The sequence below is a fragment of the Lissotriton vulgaris genome, chromosome 5 (genome assembly GCF_964263255.1).
Source record: "Lissotriton vulgaris chromosome 5, aLisVul1.2, whole genome shotgun sequence".
NCBI lineage: Eukaryota > Metazoa > Chordata > Amphibia > Caudata > Salamandridae > Lissotriton > Lissotriton vulgaris.
In genome coordinates, this window is record NC_141693.1 from 1,980,950,518 (window position 1) to 1,980,966,925 (window position 16,408).

Sequence of the window (16,408 nt, forward strand, 5' to 3'; positions counted from 1 at the left end):
TTTTGTATCGGGCGCATGTCGTCACGCGCCCGCACTAACGTGCCCTCGGAGGCGCGGGTAGGCAGGAACGCTACCCTGCGCCACAGGACACTACACCTATGTCTCAGATCTCTGTTTGATTCAGCGCCTTCTAGTAAGTATTTCTATTTTGCCCCAAGAAATCTGACACCTCCGACGTGGAAGTCATGCCGCTGCCTCGTTAAACAGACTTTATAGTGTATCTCCCTTCCCAGCAGTGTCCCCCCTAAGATGCACACCTGCGAACCTGCCCAGCCTCCCTCTAGATGCCCACCCTCCCTCTACATTTCGCGCACATTGTGCAGTATGAGACTCTCACGTGCATATAATTAAATCTGAAGTTATTCTGCGGATTTCCAACAAAAAGATGAATTTTTGTTTTTCATTGCTTTTGCATGCCGGAGACCGCACTTTGAGAAAGTCTCTGCCTTTCTGTGTTTAGTACATTGTAACTCTGACATTGTGCTGCAACGTTTGACCTTTTGATTTCAGTGTGTGACTATTTCTACTGGCAGCAGTGATACTGATACAGCTGTTGTATAAGGTAGCTGCAAAGCTCGGGGCTAAGCTCAGATTTATACATTTCTGTGTTATTTATAGGGCAAATGTGTAGGGAAGCTTTGCTGAAAAAGTAGGTATTAGAAAGAGGGCTTTAATATTAAATTATATGGGGTGGCCGAGCAACTCCGCGGAATTCCACGGAGTACAACTCCGCGAGCTCCACCCACCCCTAATGCTGAGCACTACTAAGACATCAATGCACACGTTTGGAGTCATCTGCTGGCTAAACCCCAACCCTGGTCATGACCTACACTGACTAAGCCAGCCCACTAACATCATGTACCCCAGAGCTGTCCTATATGTCCTGAGATGTGAACTATTATGAAACACAACATACCATTGTGACCTTCTGTAGGGTAAATACTTTTGCATGATTGTACAGACTGCTTTGGAGTCTGGGTCATTGATCTGATGCATACAGTCCATACAGCCTGGTTCCATAGTATAGACTACATCCTAACACTTAGGTCACAAAGAAAGGGCTGGCATGTGTGTCACTGGGACCTTTCTCTCTGGGGATGTGTGGACATGTGGACTGCCTAATGGGATATCATACTATGTCTGATTGAGTTTGTGTGGTATGTACTGCCATCACAGGACACACCTTTTGCCATATGTGGCATTGTTACAGGATTGACATCAACATACCATTATATGTCTTGTATGATTGGATTGAATGTAAAAAAGCTGGTGATTCACATATCATGTTCTCTTCAGAAGTAACCAATTATCTAGTCTGTTAATGTGACACATGTGTAATAGGCCTGTACAGTGCAAGCATGACTTAAGGAAAAGTGACAACAGACCTGTGGGAGTAAGAGGCCTGTGTTCAGTAGATGACACACATTGGCAATGCAGGTTAATGGAAAGAAGTATCAGGTTAGGGGATTACCATAGTCACCGTCCCAAATGTAGTTAATATAAAAGCAAACAGGGGTACGATTGGTTAAGAAAACCCATTTCGGAAATATCCAAGGATCTACAGGCCTACAGGGAGATACCCTGTGCATCAGTTGTATTGCCACAGTAACTCTACCCCAGCCTGGGCCATGGCCTATAATGGGCACAATTCATTGTCAGGCCTTGCTCCCTGCAGGCTGAGAATACTGACCCCACACGAACATTACATTTCTACCACATCAATACATAAAAGTACATCTTGTGGCCATGCAACACGTGACCTCAAACGTGTCTGACACTCTGAAGGGGTCTGTGAGATATTGCTAGCTCCCAGGCAACATTTTGTCGAGCCCTGATCTGGGCTGAGTGATCTGTGGGACTGTACACATGGCAAACCTCATCCTGTTACAGCTTCTTAGAGTATACATACACAGCTCAAGCTGTAAAGCCTATACATCCTATTGCACATTTACCATGATCTGTTTATGAATATATCATAGGTACCATGAAATGTGTACATGCATAGATATGATAGATATGTGCATGCAACACAAGTAGAATCTAGGGCTTACCACATATGACAAGTCACAATTGTGATGTTAGGTACACAATTTACAGTGCTCCACAATCCATTACAGGACTGGCCTATGTACGGACCACAAAACGTTACAAGAGTAAACAGGATTCACTCTGGGACTCAGAGGCACATTGCAGCCTGTGGGAATGGAAAGAGTGGAGTTAAACAGAGTAAAGAATCTGTGTAAGATAGGTACCTGCGCCTCTGGTGAGCTGTAGTGCAGGCCATTGAGGGGAAACAGGTCTTCTAAAAGTAGTTCCAGCTCCTCTAGAGAGAAGTGACGAGCCCTCTCATCTGCTTGGCCTGGCATGATTGCTCTCAGAGGTGGCAAGCAGAAGCTAAACTGGAGGAGGTGTTGAAAGCAGCAGTGTCAGCAGGCAAGTGAGTTATTTTTCAAACCACAGCGTACATGTATGTGGTCATCAGCATAGACAGACACAATCCATGGGCTGCGACTGTCCCTATCACCAATGTTAGCCTATGGCTGTGTCCACCGTGGATAGACTACCCATGGAGCGGTCGACTTCTGCCGCCGGCGGTAGGCAACAAATGTCCTATATGCAAGGTCAGACATCTGTCATTTTAGTGGTTGGAACTACAGTATTGGTGACGCTTAATTGCGTCAACAACACTACAAGTGTATTGTTACTTGTTTACATATGTATTTTTCCATTGCTCTGTAATTTTCTTTACACAAACATCAGTGTAGTGTTTTACTGTGCATAAATGCTATATTAATGTGTGCACTGTACAACCCCGGTGACAGTATTTTGTGAGAACAATTCAAACTTTACAATATTAAGGTGCTCATGATACATTTTTGGATGTATAATATGCACATTTCTGTTACAGAGAGATATGAAGACCACAATGGAGTTTATAGGTGGATGTTGGACAGTAAACAATTATTATATGAATTATCTGTAATGTTTGCGGAAGGGGTTATGTTTTGTCATGACTTTTGGCTTTTGTTGAAGGTAAGCTATATAACTATAAATTATACTTATTTTTTAATGGGTGGGATATTAATATTTGTTTTACAGTTGTTTACTTGATTGCAATGTTTAATTTAATGCTATTTATTTTGCAAATTTTGTGCAAATTGGAACCATACATGTTTACTTTCTATATGATGGTGTAAGTTGATTTTAAACATGCATTAATTTATTTATAAATATAATTAAAAAGTATGTTTTCTCATTAGTCTTACTGTATTTTGTTTTTTACATTATATATAATTTAGTCTGATTAGTAATTTAATTATTATTAAGAAATAAATGTGTTCTGGATATATTTTTTTGTTGTTATTTTTTAATTGGTATATTAGATTGTTTATAGTAGTGTTCTTGTTGTGGATTTTAGGTAGGGTAGACCTTTGCTCTAAGATCTTGCAAAACATTCTCATTTCTATTTCTGTCTTGTTTGGTGGGTGATTATGCTCTCTGACATTAATTACGAGCACACACGTTGTTAAGGAGGTTTTGCTTCAAGCGGGGATACACATTGAGGAGCGTGCTCTGATGAAGAGTACTTAATGCTCGAAATGCATTGGTTTTAATAAACGCTGTTTTGGATGAACCCCCTGCATTTGTCATGTTTATGCGAAGAGGTCCGGATGGGCGCAGCATTCACAGCAGAAATATAGAAAATGGCATAATTACCCGTGTATGGATTGGAGTAAAAGTTGAAGATGGATAAATAATGATGATAAAGATTGAAAATATGTTGACAGTAGTAACGTGAAGATATTGACAGCCAATGCGGCGACAAGCAACATTCCGGCCGGTACACAGACAAAATATCGAGTTTTAAATTTTGATATACAATTATATCGAAGTTTAAATATCGAAGGGAAATAATATAGAAGGTAAGTAATATCGATACTCTTAATATCGATATTAGTAATATCGAAGTTTTAAATATCGATGTCAGTAATATCTAAGTAAATAATTTCGATATTACTAATATCGATTTTTAAATAAATGTTGTGTATAATATATTGTATTTATTATGCTTTATTATTTATTTTTAATGTAATTTAATTAAATATTGTCTTTTAGTACAGTAGCGGGTTGAGGGTGTATAGGGGAATAGGGTGGGAAGTAATTTAATTATGTTAAATTAATTATTAATTAGTAGGAATTATTAATTAATTAATTGAGAATAATTTTTAATTAATTTTAATTAATTGAATAATTGATAAATATGTTCTCTAGCGGGTTATGGGTTTATAGGGGAATAGGGTGGGAAGTAATTTAATTATGTTAAATTAATTATTAATTAGTAGGAATTATTAATTAATTAATTGAGAATTATTTGTAATTAATTTTAATGAATTGATTAATTGATAAATATGTTCTGTAGCGGGTTATGGGTTTATAGGGGAATAGGGTGGGAAGTAATTTAATAATGTTGAAATTATTATTAATTAGTAGGAATCATACATTATTTTAAAATAATTGGTAATTATATTTAATTATTGTGGTAATTATTTTTAATTAATTGATTAATTGATTAATATGTTCTGTAGTGGGTTATGGGTTTATAGGGGAATAGGGTGGGAAGTAATTTTATTGTGTAGAATTAATTATTATTTAGTAGGACGCATACATACATTTTTATTAATTGGTAAATATTTTAATTAATTGGTAATTAATTTTAAATAATTCATTAATTGATAAATGTGTTCTGTTGCGGGTTGTGTGTTTATAGGGGAATATGGTGGGAACTAATTTGAATGTAATTAAGTAATAATGAATTAAAAATCATTGTTTAGTTAATTTTATAATTGTTAATTGTTTATTAATTGGTAATTAAATATTATAAAATGGTATTTTTTCATGATTATTTTAGGTTACATATATTTTGCTAATTATGTATTTAATAATTATGTATATGTATTGTAAATGTTTTATATTTATTTAAGAGATCATATTTGTATTATAAAAAAATAAAAACATTTTATAAGTATGTTATTTTAACCCCTACGCTATCCAACACTTTCCCTACTGTTGCACTCTCTGTAGTTGGAATAGTAATTGTTACCCCTACGCTATCCAACACTTTCCCTACTGTTGCACTCTCTGGAGTGGGAATAGTAATTTTTACCCCTACGCTATCCAACACTTTCCCTACTGTTGCACTCTCTGGAGTTGGAATAGTAATTGTTACCCCTACGCTATCCAACACTTTCCCTACTGTTTCACTCTCTGGATTTGAAATAGTAATTGTTACCCCTACGCTATCCAACACTTTCCCTACTGTTGCACTCTCTGGAGTTGGAATAGTAATTGTTACCCCTACGCTATCAAACACTTTCCCTACTGTTGCACTCTCTGGAGTGGGAATAGTATTTGTTACCCCTACGCTATTCAACACTTTCCCTACTGTTGCACTCTCTGGAGTTGGAATAGTAATTTTTAATCCTACGCTATCCAACACTTTCCCTACTGTTGCACTCTCTGGAGTTGGAATAGTAATTGTTACCCCTACGCTACCCAACACTTTCCCTACTGTTGCACTCTCTGGAGTGGGAATAGTAATTTTTACCCCTACGCTATCCAACACTTTCCCTACTGTTGCACTCTCTGGAGTGGGAATAGTAATTGTTACCGCTACGCTATCCAACACTTTCCCTACTGTTGCACTCTCTGGAGTTGGAATAGTAATTTTTAACCCTACGCTATCCAACACTTTCCCTACTGTTGCGCTCTCTGGAGTGGGAATAGTAATTGTTACTGCTACGCTATCCAACACTTTCCCTACTGTCGCACTCTCTGGAGTGGGAATAGTAATTTTTACTCATACGCTATCTAAAATTTATTTAGCTTTTTAATTAGTATTATGTTGTTATTAATTGTTATTTATGTGAATATTTTATGTAAATAAATGTGTTAGTAATTTATTATATTTGTATTTGTTAATAAGTTATGAAAATAATTAATTTAGAGTTATTATTAAATAAAAATATATTATGTTTTATATATTTATTAATATTAATTTGTATTACATTATGTATTAATTTTAAATATTATAGTACATTTTTAAATATGTTATTACATTTATAAGTATTATTTTGCCATTCTATATATTTTTTTCGATATATTTGTACTTACCTTGTTAGGGATAGGATTCCCATATTTTTGACTTCGATATTTTTGTTCCGATATTTTTGTATATCGATATTTGTGTTATCGATATTTTGTCAGACATTCGTGCGGCCGGTTGGAGCAATATATTGCCCCCTTCATTGTTTGTATCACAAGTGCCTTCAGAGTTTGGCACCAAACCGACGTGCACGCATATAATGAGATTGTATAACTGAATGAAAAATAATGTTGAAGAATGGTGTGCACCCCATACCTCCCACTTTTGGTATGTTGATTTTAAACAAGTATTAATTTATTTATAAATATAAGTAAAAAGTATGTTTTCTCATTAGTCTTACTGTATTTTGTTGTTTACATTATATATAATTTATTCTGATTAGTAATTTAATTATTATGAAGAAATAAATGTGTTCTGGATATTTTTTTTTTAGTTCTTTTTTAGTTGGTATATTAGATTGTTTATAGTAGTGTTCTTGTTGTGGATTTTAGGTAGGGTAGACCTTTGCTCTAAGATCTTGCAAAACATTCTCATTTCTATTTCTGTTTTGTTTGGTGGGTGATTATGCTCTCTGACATTAATTACAACACGTTTTTCTAGTAGTATCCTTCCAACAACAATCATTGTGAATGTGCTCGCTTGACTGTAAGGGAATCGCCTGTGAGACAATAATTGTTTTCATTTATGGGAGGTGAAGTGAGTGGCTTTTTCTGCAATTAAATTAGTACTGTTTAGATATTTCTGTTAACTAAGTGGTTTTAAAATGATATTTTCATGTAATAAAAATACTTAAACATGCACTACATTTGTTTGTATGTTATACTTACATATTGGCTGTTGTCTGAATTTGAATAAATGTTTCTTCAGGTTTTTTTATTTTTGCCAAGGTAAGGGACAAGTGATTCATATTTTGCCTGTTAAAAATGGAGCCTGTGTTATAATTAAATGCTTAAATGCTTAAAACCCATTTTCGTTTATTTGTAGTGCTAGCTTTATCTTAGTTTTATTGTTAATGTTTATTGGGGTTTGCTCATATGTAATTATATAATTCGTTTTTTAGGTTTATTTGTGTTGCTTGCAGTTTGGAAAGGTGACATTTTTCTTTTCCAGTTTGTTATTAGTGCTTTCTTTCTTTTTTTTGGGTAATATAAATCAAATCTGTATGTTAATGGTTGCTTTTCAGTTTTAAAATAGGCGACTGATATTATTTACTTGCTAATAAGTATGTTTATATTACTTGCTTACATTTTTTTTAGTTTTCTTGTAGTCCAAGGGCCTTATGTCGATAATCCCTATTTCCTGATTCTAAAATACCGAATTTTACCGATTCGGTATTTCAGAATCGGTAAATAGTATGTAGATAAAAATTCGGTAAATTTTACCAAATCGGTTATATTCTGTATTACTTATTTGGTATTTACCGATTCGGTAATTCCTATTCATTCCTATGAGCCTGTAGGCCCATAGGAATGAATGGGAAGCCATTCACTATTACCGATTCTGTAAATACCGAATCGGGGGAACATATTCAAGGGTGGCAGGGTGTCACATTGACACCCTGTTGCACCCCTGAATCGTGCATGTGTGCACATTTGGCACACATACATGCCCTAAGGGCATGTATGTCTGCCACATCACACTTTTCAAAAAGCACAAATTTGCTTTTTGAATGGTTTTCAATATTTACCACCAACTTGTAGTTGGGGGTAAATAACGAATCCTTAAATCACAAATGTACTCACTTGAGTGCTTCCTACATTGAGGATTCAGTAATTTACTGATTCAGTATTTTAAGGATTCGGTAATTTACCGATTCCTTAAATTAACAAATCTGTAAATTACCGAATCCTTATTTATGCCCACCTACATAGCAAAAAGCGAAATACCGGTCGGTAACGGCAAATTTAGCAATTTCCGGCCGTTACCGACCGGTATTTGGCTACCTACATGTGATCCTAAATCTTTGTTTTTTCACGGTGAAATTCGGTACTCCGTCAATTTTTGATGTGTTGGCATTTGTGCTGCAAACTAAAGTTTTGGTACTCTTTGGATAGTGCTAATATACGTAGGAAAGTGCTTCTATTGGCTATTTTGTGTATAGTAAAATGTATTGGTTGATTTATGTGGTGGTTCTTATTTGGTTAGAGTTTAGGTGTAATGTGTGTGTGTGTGTGTGTGTGTGTGGATGCGTGTGTGTGTGTATCTTAGAAATATATTTTATATATCTTACATATATTTATAGCCTCAAAAAATTGAATGAGCGCACCCTCAGGACAATTGTGGTGGTTGATTTCAGGATCAGTTACAACATGTTTGACTTCAGCGACTTACATAATAAAGTATATTTATTCAAGTTTAAATAAGTGTAATGTGTTTGTACTAACCTATATTGTAATCTTTTCCTATTTGTTGATTTAAATTTGTTTTACATTCAAATGCGGTCATAATTATGTATTTATTGTAATTATGTAGTATAAGCTTGATAATATTATACTAATATTTATAATTTAATTATATTGTGTTTATATGTTAAATAGCTTATTACTATATAATATTGTTATTTATAACTTTACTGTTTTTTAGGTTTAAAGTATTTTATTGAAGCAGGGTGGGATAGGACACAGAGGGGTAAAAAACAGGTGACCCACAAGATCCGCGCTACAGTGCGCATCATACAGCCAATACAACAACGCAGTCACAATATGTGAGAGGTTCCGTCCAACTCGGGATCATAGCTTCAGCACCTGTGGGTACGGACAAACTACGGGGGGAGGGGGGGGGGGGGGGGGGGAAAGAGGGGGGGGGGGGGGAAGGGAGGGGAGGAATGAGGAGAGGAAAGGGAGGAGAAACAACCCCGCTCCAAAAAACCTACCCAACCAAACTTAACCCCAAACAACCCTACCCCGACCCTCCCCCTGTACTGTGCCAGCATCTATAGTCTCCGCCATTGTGAACTCCCAATGAATCCCTACTATGCAACACCGACCCCACCCACTCAGGCAGGCGGGTCCGGCGGCGGCGTCAGCCTCAACAACCGCAGATATCTAGGGCAGGTAATCTCTCGGAACTCAGAACATAACAGGCTGTGAAAGGGCTCCCACAATTCCTCAAAGGTATCAGTATCCCCCAGGGCCACCAAGGACATCTTTTCCATTCCAAGAACGTGCCACAGTCTGTGCAGCCAACCAACTACCGAGGGGAGCGTCGTAGTGCGCCAGTGTATGAGAATATTCTGCACCGCTGACCCCAGCGCAATTGCAATCTGTCTACCCCTCTTGGACCTAAGGGGATACATCAACCCATTCGGCAACCCCAACAGGACATAGGCCGGGAACCTAGGCAGTTCTATCCCAAAGCATTTGTCAACTTCGCTCAGGACCTCTTCCCAGTACGGGGCCAGCAGGGGGCAATCCCACAGTATGTGCGTCAGTGTACCAGTGTCGCCACAGTTGCGCCAGCACGTCCCTGGTATCGCCCTATCCATCTCATGCAGTTTCTCCGGAGTGCGGTACCAATAGGTCGAGATTTTAGTAAAGGTCTCCGTAAGACCCGTGTGGTAGGCCGAGTGGCGCGCGCGGTAAGAGATGTGGTCCCATTCTTTATGACTCAGCTCGCGCCCAAGCTCTCGCCCCCAACGTTCCCGACCCGGGCTATGAATGAGAAATGAGGGGGGCTGCAGCATTCTATACAGGTCCGAGATCAGTTTGGCGTCCGACGTGCGAGTTATCAACCAACGCTCATACTCCGTGATTTCCCTGTGCGCCGTGTCGCGCACTTGAGGCTGTAATGCCCAATGGCGCGCCTGCATGTATCGCATGCGTTCCGTCTCCGGGAGGCCATACTCCCTCTGCAAATCCTGGAAGGAGACAACTCCCTCGGGGGAGTACAAGTGGTACAGAGTGCAGCAGCGGGCCACCCGCCAGCGTTCATAGGCTCCCTGTTCCAGCCCCGGGCCGAAATCCGGATTGCCAATGAGCGGCGTAAAGGGAGAGGGGAAGGTAGTCAACTCGCATCTAGCCGCCACCGAGTCCCATGTCTGGAGCGGGACCCGCGTCACCAAGGACGCGTAAAGATTGGGAGGCCGATGGACTCTCCTCAAGAATGGGACTTCCTGCAGAGTCCGACCCGCCACCGCCTGATCTTGGAACAACCAATGTTTATCCGATTCCCACCGGCTCCACTCCACGAGGTACCGGAGCTGTGCGGCCTGAAAGTACTTCCGCAGGTCCGGTATTCCCAGCCCTCCGGATTCCGGTGAGAGCATAGCGATGCTCCTCTTGATCCTTGGCCTACGGCCCTGCCACACGAAACGTGCAATGGCAGTCTGAGTTTCCGCGAGCCACCCCGCAGGAGGGTGGAGCGGTAATGCTCTGAAGAGGTAAAGCACCTGAGGCAGAAGGGTCATCTTCACCGCGGATACCCTACCCAGTAGCGACAGCGTGCCTTTATCCCACCGGCCCAGTTCCTCCTTGATTTTAGTGCCCAGAGCTGCGTAATTGGCCTTAACCATCTCCGGGAGGGAGGGCGCCAACAGGATCCCCAAATACGGGATCTGGTCCTTGGACCAGCTCAGAGGGTAGAGCCTCTGCAGTTCCACTCTAGTGGCAGCAGAAAGCGAGATGTCTAGGGCGGCCGACTTACCCAGGTTCACCTTAAAGCCCGCCACATCAGCGAATAAGTTCAGTTCCTCCACACAGGCCGGTAGCGATCTCCGCGGGTCATCCAGCGTCAGTATGACATCATCCGCGTACAGGCTAATCGCGTGGCGAAACCCTCCCATCTGGACACCAATAATGTCCGGGTTCTGCCGAACCCTCTGGGCAAATGGTTCCATGTACAAGGCAAAGAGCAAAGGGGAGAGCGGGCACCCCTGTCTCGTGCCCCGTTCGATGGGGAAGGGGCGAGAACTGCCGCCGTTCACCCGGACCACCGCAGATGGAAACCGGTAGCAGTTAAAGATCAGGTGACGAAACTTCTCCCCTATCCCAAATTTGCTCAGGACTTTCTCAAGATAGGGCCAGTGCACCCTGTCAAAAGCTTTCTCCGCGTCAATGGACAGGAGCATCCTCTCTCCAGGGACCCTAGAAGCCTTCTCGAGAATGTGCGTCACCCTCTTTGTATTATCTACCGTTTGCCTACCGGGCACGAAGCCCGCTTGGTCCGAGTCAACCATGCCGGGGAGATGCAACGCCAAGCGTGCCGCTAAGATACTGGTGAACACCTTCAAATCGGTGTTCAGCAGCGAAATGGGACGGTAAGACCCACAGGCGGTCCTGTCCTTGCCCGGCTTAGGGATCACTGAGACCGTGGCCTGGAGAAATTCGGAGGGGATGGCTCCCGGTTCTGCGAAGGAGTTAAAAAGGCGAGTCAACAGAGGCGCCAGCTCCTGACAGAAGGTTTTGTAAAACAGCGGGATGAAGCCATCCGGACCCGGGGCCTTGCCCAGTTTGAGCCGGGATATCGCCGTGACCACCTCTTCAACGCGTATGTCGCGCTCCAAATACTGAGCCTGCTCCAGAGTCAGCGACGGAAGCGGAACCGAGTCCAGGTAGTCCCCCTCAGCCTGGGCCGAAGGGGGCTCCCCGGAGTAGAGGTCCGCATAAAAGCCGCGGAAGACATCCGCTATTTGGTCATCGGTCGTGACTCTACCGCCAGCCGGGTCCAGCAATTCCTTCACTCGGTGCTGTTGGTGCTGCACCCTGAGTTTGTTAGCCAGGAGCCGCCCACATCGATCGCCCCCTGTGTAATATTTGTGCTTCAGGCGGAGCACTGCGTACTCCGCCCGATCCGTGTCTAGGGCCGCCAGGAGCTTCCGCGCCGCCTTCAGCTGCCTCCACACCCTGGGGGCCCCTGTCCTGTGGTGAACCTGTTCCAGCTCCCTCACCTGCTGGGTGAGCTCATCTCTCTTTAGCTGCCGGTCCCTATTCTCGGCAGCGGAAATCGCGATGAATTCGCCCCGGAGCACGGCCTTCAGGGCCGCCCACTGCGTTGCACGGGAGGTGTCCCCATTGTCGTTCACAGTCTGATAAGCCAGAATGGCCGCCCTGATCTGATCCACCACCGACCGCCTATGCAAAAGCGTATCTCGGAGCCTCCAGACCCCCCTCGGTCGAACCACCGGCGGAAGAGTGAAAGTGCCCTCAACTGGGGCGTGATCAGAAAGAGAAAGGACCCCCATGTCTGCATTCGAAGCCAAGAGAAGCAGCGGGCCCGACACTAGGAGGTGGTCTAAGCGCGCATAAGACCTGTGGGCGTGTGAGAAATAAGAGTATGCGCGGGCGGTGGGGTGGAGGCCTCGCCACATGTCATGCAGATCGAGCTCCGCAAGTCGAGTTCGAATCGAGCCCGAGAGCTCACCCAACTGCAGGCGCCGCTGCACAGACCTATCCAGGGCCGCATCAAAAACCAGATTCAAGTCACCCCCCAACACTATGTGCCTATCAGAGGTGAATGCAACATCGTCCAAGGCCCTGTGTAAGAATTGGTCCTGATGATCATTGGGGCAATAAATGGAGCCTACCGTCAGTGCTAAGCCCCCCACCTTGATTCTATACACCAGGAGTCTTCCCTTCTGTTCCGCTACCTTGCCCACAACCTCGCCCCTGAACCTCCTAGAGAACAAAATGGCCACCCCTGCCGTCTTGGAAGTGCTTGAGGAAAAAAGCTGAGTGGGGAACTTGGGGGTTCGCATCCGCGTGCAGTCCTTAGCCAGCAAATGGGTCTCCTGCAACAGGCAGATATCCGCCTGTGAGTTTTCCAACAGGGATAACACTGCCCGCCGCTTAACCGGGTTATTCAGCCCCTTCACATTGAGAGTAAGCACCTTAAGAGCCATCTAAGAAAGAGGTCCGGAAGCACATATCAGTAGGCGAAGCCTGGTCAGCAAACACAGAAGGCACCCTTCGAGACCCCAAAACAGAGCAACGTTGAATCAACCATTGGCACAGTACAGTCCCCAAACCCCAACATCCCACAACCCAAAACCCCCCCCCCGTCCCAACCCCAACAAAACCACACCACCCCCCGCCTCTGACCCCCCGACTAGGTCCCAAAATCGAAACAACTGCCCGCCTGCCCCATCCCCTTCCCTCGCTTCTCGAACTTTTCACAAAAACCATTGTCCCAGTCCGGCCCAAACGGGCAAGGCCGTGGAAAGTCAACCTAGTGGACGTCCAGCCACCACCTTCTGCACTCGCCCTTCCTCCCATGCCACCCCCCGAAACCCCGCACCTGCAATAAGAATGTGCTAAAGTAGACTCCCCCCGGAGTAAGTTCAGGCCGTCAAGGCCACTTCGCCATTCGCCGCGACTCTGGAGGCCTCCTGGATGGCAGCCGCCATTTCAGCCCGGATTGCAGGCGAGCCCGGGCGCTCCGCCGGGGGAGAGGTCCCCCCCTCTGCTCGTTGCCAGCCGTTGCGATTGCTACGCCTCCGTCGCGGGGCCGGGGTATCCGCGTCCGTTGCAGTGAGGCCCAGCACCTCGCAAACATCGTGAAGGGACCGAAGTTGATGTAAGACCCCATTCCACCTGAAGATCAGTCGGAAGGGGTGCCCCCAGGAGTACTGCGTTTCATGCTCCCGGAGGAAGTCCGTGGCGATCTTGAAAGATTTCCGTTTCTGTAACGTGACTGTGGATAAGTCCTGAAACAGTGTCACAGGATGGTCCCGGAATCGAAAAGGCTGCTGCCCTCGCGCCTCACGGAGGATCCGCTCCTTCAAAGGAAAGTTCGGGAGGAATGCCAAAATGTCCGGCGCGGGCGCCGTTGCCCTGCGGGGGCGACCCACCCGGTGCGCCCGGTCAATGCGAATCCGAAAGTCCTCCGGCTCTCCCAGGATCGCTCGGAAGAGGGCCACCAGATACGCCGTCACGTCTTCCCCCTCTTCACCAGACGGCACTCCGCGGACCCGAATGTTGTTCCGCCTGGACCGGTTTTCAAGGTCCTCGGCGTGGGCCTGTAGCTCGATCTGTTGCTCCCGGAGCCGTAGGACCTCCTGCTGCAGATGGGTGATCTCCTCATCCCTGGAGTGGCCCGCTTCCTCCACCGTGTTCACCCGGTCCCCCAGGGAGTCCATCTCTCTCCTCACTTCGCGGACCTCCCCGGCCACTTCGTTCTTGAGTGCTTGGAAGTCTTCCCTCAGGGAGCTAAACAGGGACTCGAGAAAGGATCTCGTCACCGGGGGTTCTCCTCCTTCTGCCCCCCTGGCTGGAGCCGGCGAGGTCGCGGCCGGTTGGGCACCCCCGCTGCGCAGGGCGCTCCGACCCAGCATCTCCGGCAAGGTCCGGTCGCCTCTTCGCTGTCCCCTGGCTTGCGACATCGTAGAGCTAGAACAAACACTGAGGCTCGCTGAACGGCAGAGAAAGTGGCTATGTGCCAGCCGGGAGTGGTCGCAGTGAGCGCCAGAGGGGATGAGCTGCCCGGCCGGGTCCCACAAAATGGCCGCTCAGTAGTGTCGTGGGGACAACGCCCAAGATGGAGACCCTTTGTCTGTCTCCGACCCTCGAACCAGAAATCCGGTCAGGGGGTTAAATCACAATGCAACAGCCACCGGTGTCCGCCGCATCAGGGAGAAAGCAACCTCGGAAGACTCGGTCCCCAGATCCGCACAGATAACCAGCTGAGGCGACCTCCTCCGGCAGGCCCCGTCGAGCCCCGGGCTGGCGTAGCAAGGTGGCACCGACTCCGCCTCCGCTTTGCGCCTCCGCTCCGCTCCGCTCCGTACAGCTGCTGCTGGACAGCTCCAAGCCTCGTGCGGAGCCGCCGTCGAATCCCACTCCTACAGCCCACGCACCACCACGGGCTTCACACCTCAGGGGCCGATCGCCCCGTCGCGCTCCGAGGGTCGGGAGACTCGCGGCTTCCAGCTCCCCTTAGAGCCGCGCAGCGGGGTTCGATCCGGGCTACACCGGCCAAAATCTCGTCCCCGACGGCGCCAACCAGGCTCAGCAGGCTCTCCACACCTCCACCGCAAGCACCAGGCTCGGTGGCCGCGTGATCCGGGGGGGAATCAGCGACTCCAAGCGGTGCAGAAATTCAGGGGTCCGGGAGCCCTCGGCAAGTGCGACCGCTCAGCCCGCCATCTTGGCCACGCCCCCCTTTACTGTTTTTTAAATGAATTATGTTCAGTGGCTTAAACATTATGGGGCATCTCGCAACCCGTTTTTTCTAGTAGATTTACAAGTCCCATGCGCCACTTTTGTGTCACTTTTAACTTGGGAAAAGGGACTTAAAAGTGGCGCAAGGGGCTTGTAAATCGCCCCTATATTTTTTATGTATTACTGATGATATCTTTGTATTCAATATTGTTTTACTCAGTATTTTGGTAATGATGTATAGTTTTAACATTATGACAATATTTAGGGCCTGTTTAAGAGTTTAGTGACTAGACAGGGAGAATAAGCCTGTTTGTGGCCCCTTCCCTGCCTTTCTGCCGACCATTTCATGTTGAAAAAACAGGTCATGATCAGCACACTGGTGCCGGCATTAACACCGCCACCATTGATCACCGCTATCCCCACTACCGCCCTGTCCGGATCCAGGATTCTGGCGGTGTTCGCAGTCTGAGATACATCAGACTTGTGGCGGTCTGACTGCCAACCGTGTAGTCAGGCAGCCGGACCACAGGGAAGGCGGTGGTTAGGCTGCCACCATAGGTACGACGGTTTTGGGACCACCAGACTTGCAATCGGGCCCTAAGTATTTATTATATTAGTGAATCTTTGATATTTATAACAAAGATATTTTTGTCATCAATATTTTTTTATTTTCTTATGTATAGGAAGACAATATTTTGGGTATTGATATTTTTATAACAATATTTGTGTTGTTCTATGTTGTTGTAGTCGATATGCATCATAGAACTGATTAATGGTCATATTAGTGTGTGCTTTTATGCTACTGTCTATTGATGCTGTGAGATGCGTATCTGGAATGAGGAGCCAAGTTCATATTTTCTGTCATACACCCTCATTCCTCTGCTCCTGGAGACGGTAATTTGAACACATGCTGTCCCTTCTCTATCAGGTGTGGCACATCTCCAGACTTCGGAGCACGGGGCTCACAATCACGGTTCGATCCCTGGTGGCAACTCATCCCAGCACCATGTGACTCTGGGCAATAGCTGGTTTAATCTCCCCAATGGCCAGAGCGCCTTGAGACACTTAGGGGTGATTAGCTTGCGCTTTACAAATACCGGGTTATTTATGATCCTTTCTGCCTCTGTCTCCCTACTTCCTGTGCAATACTGGC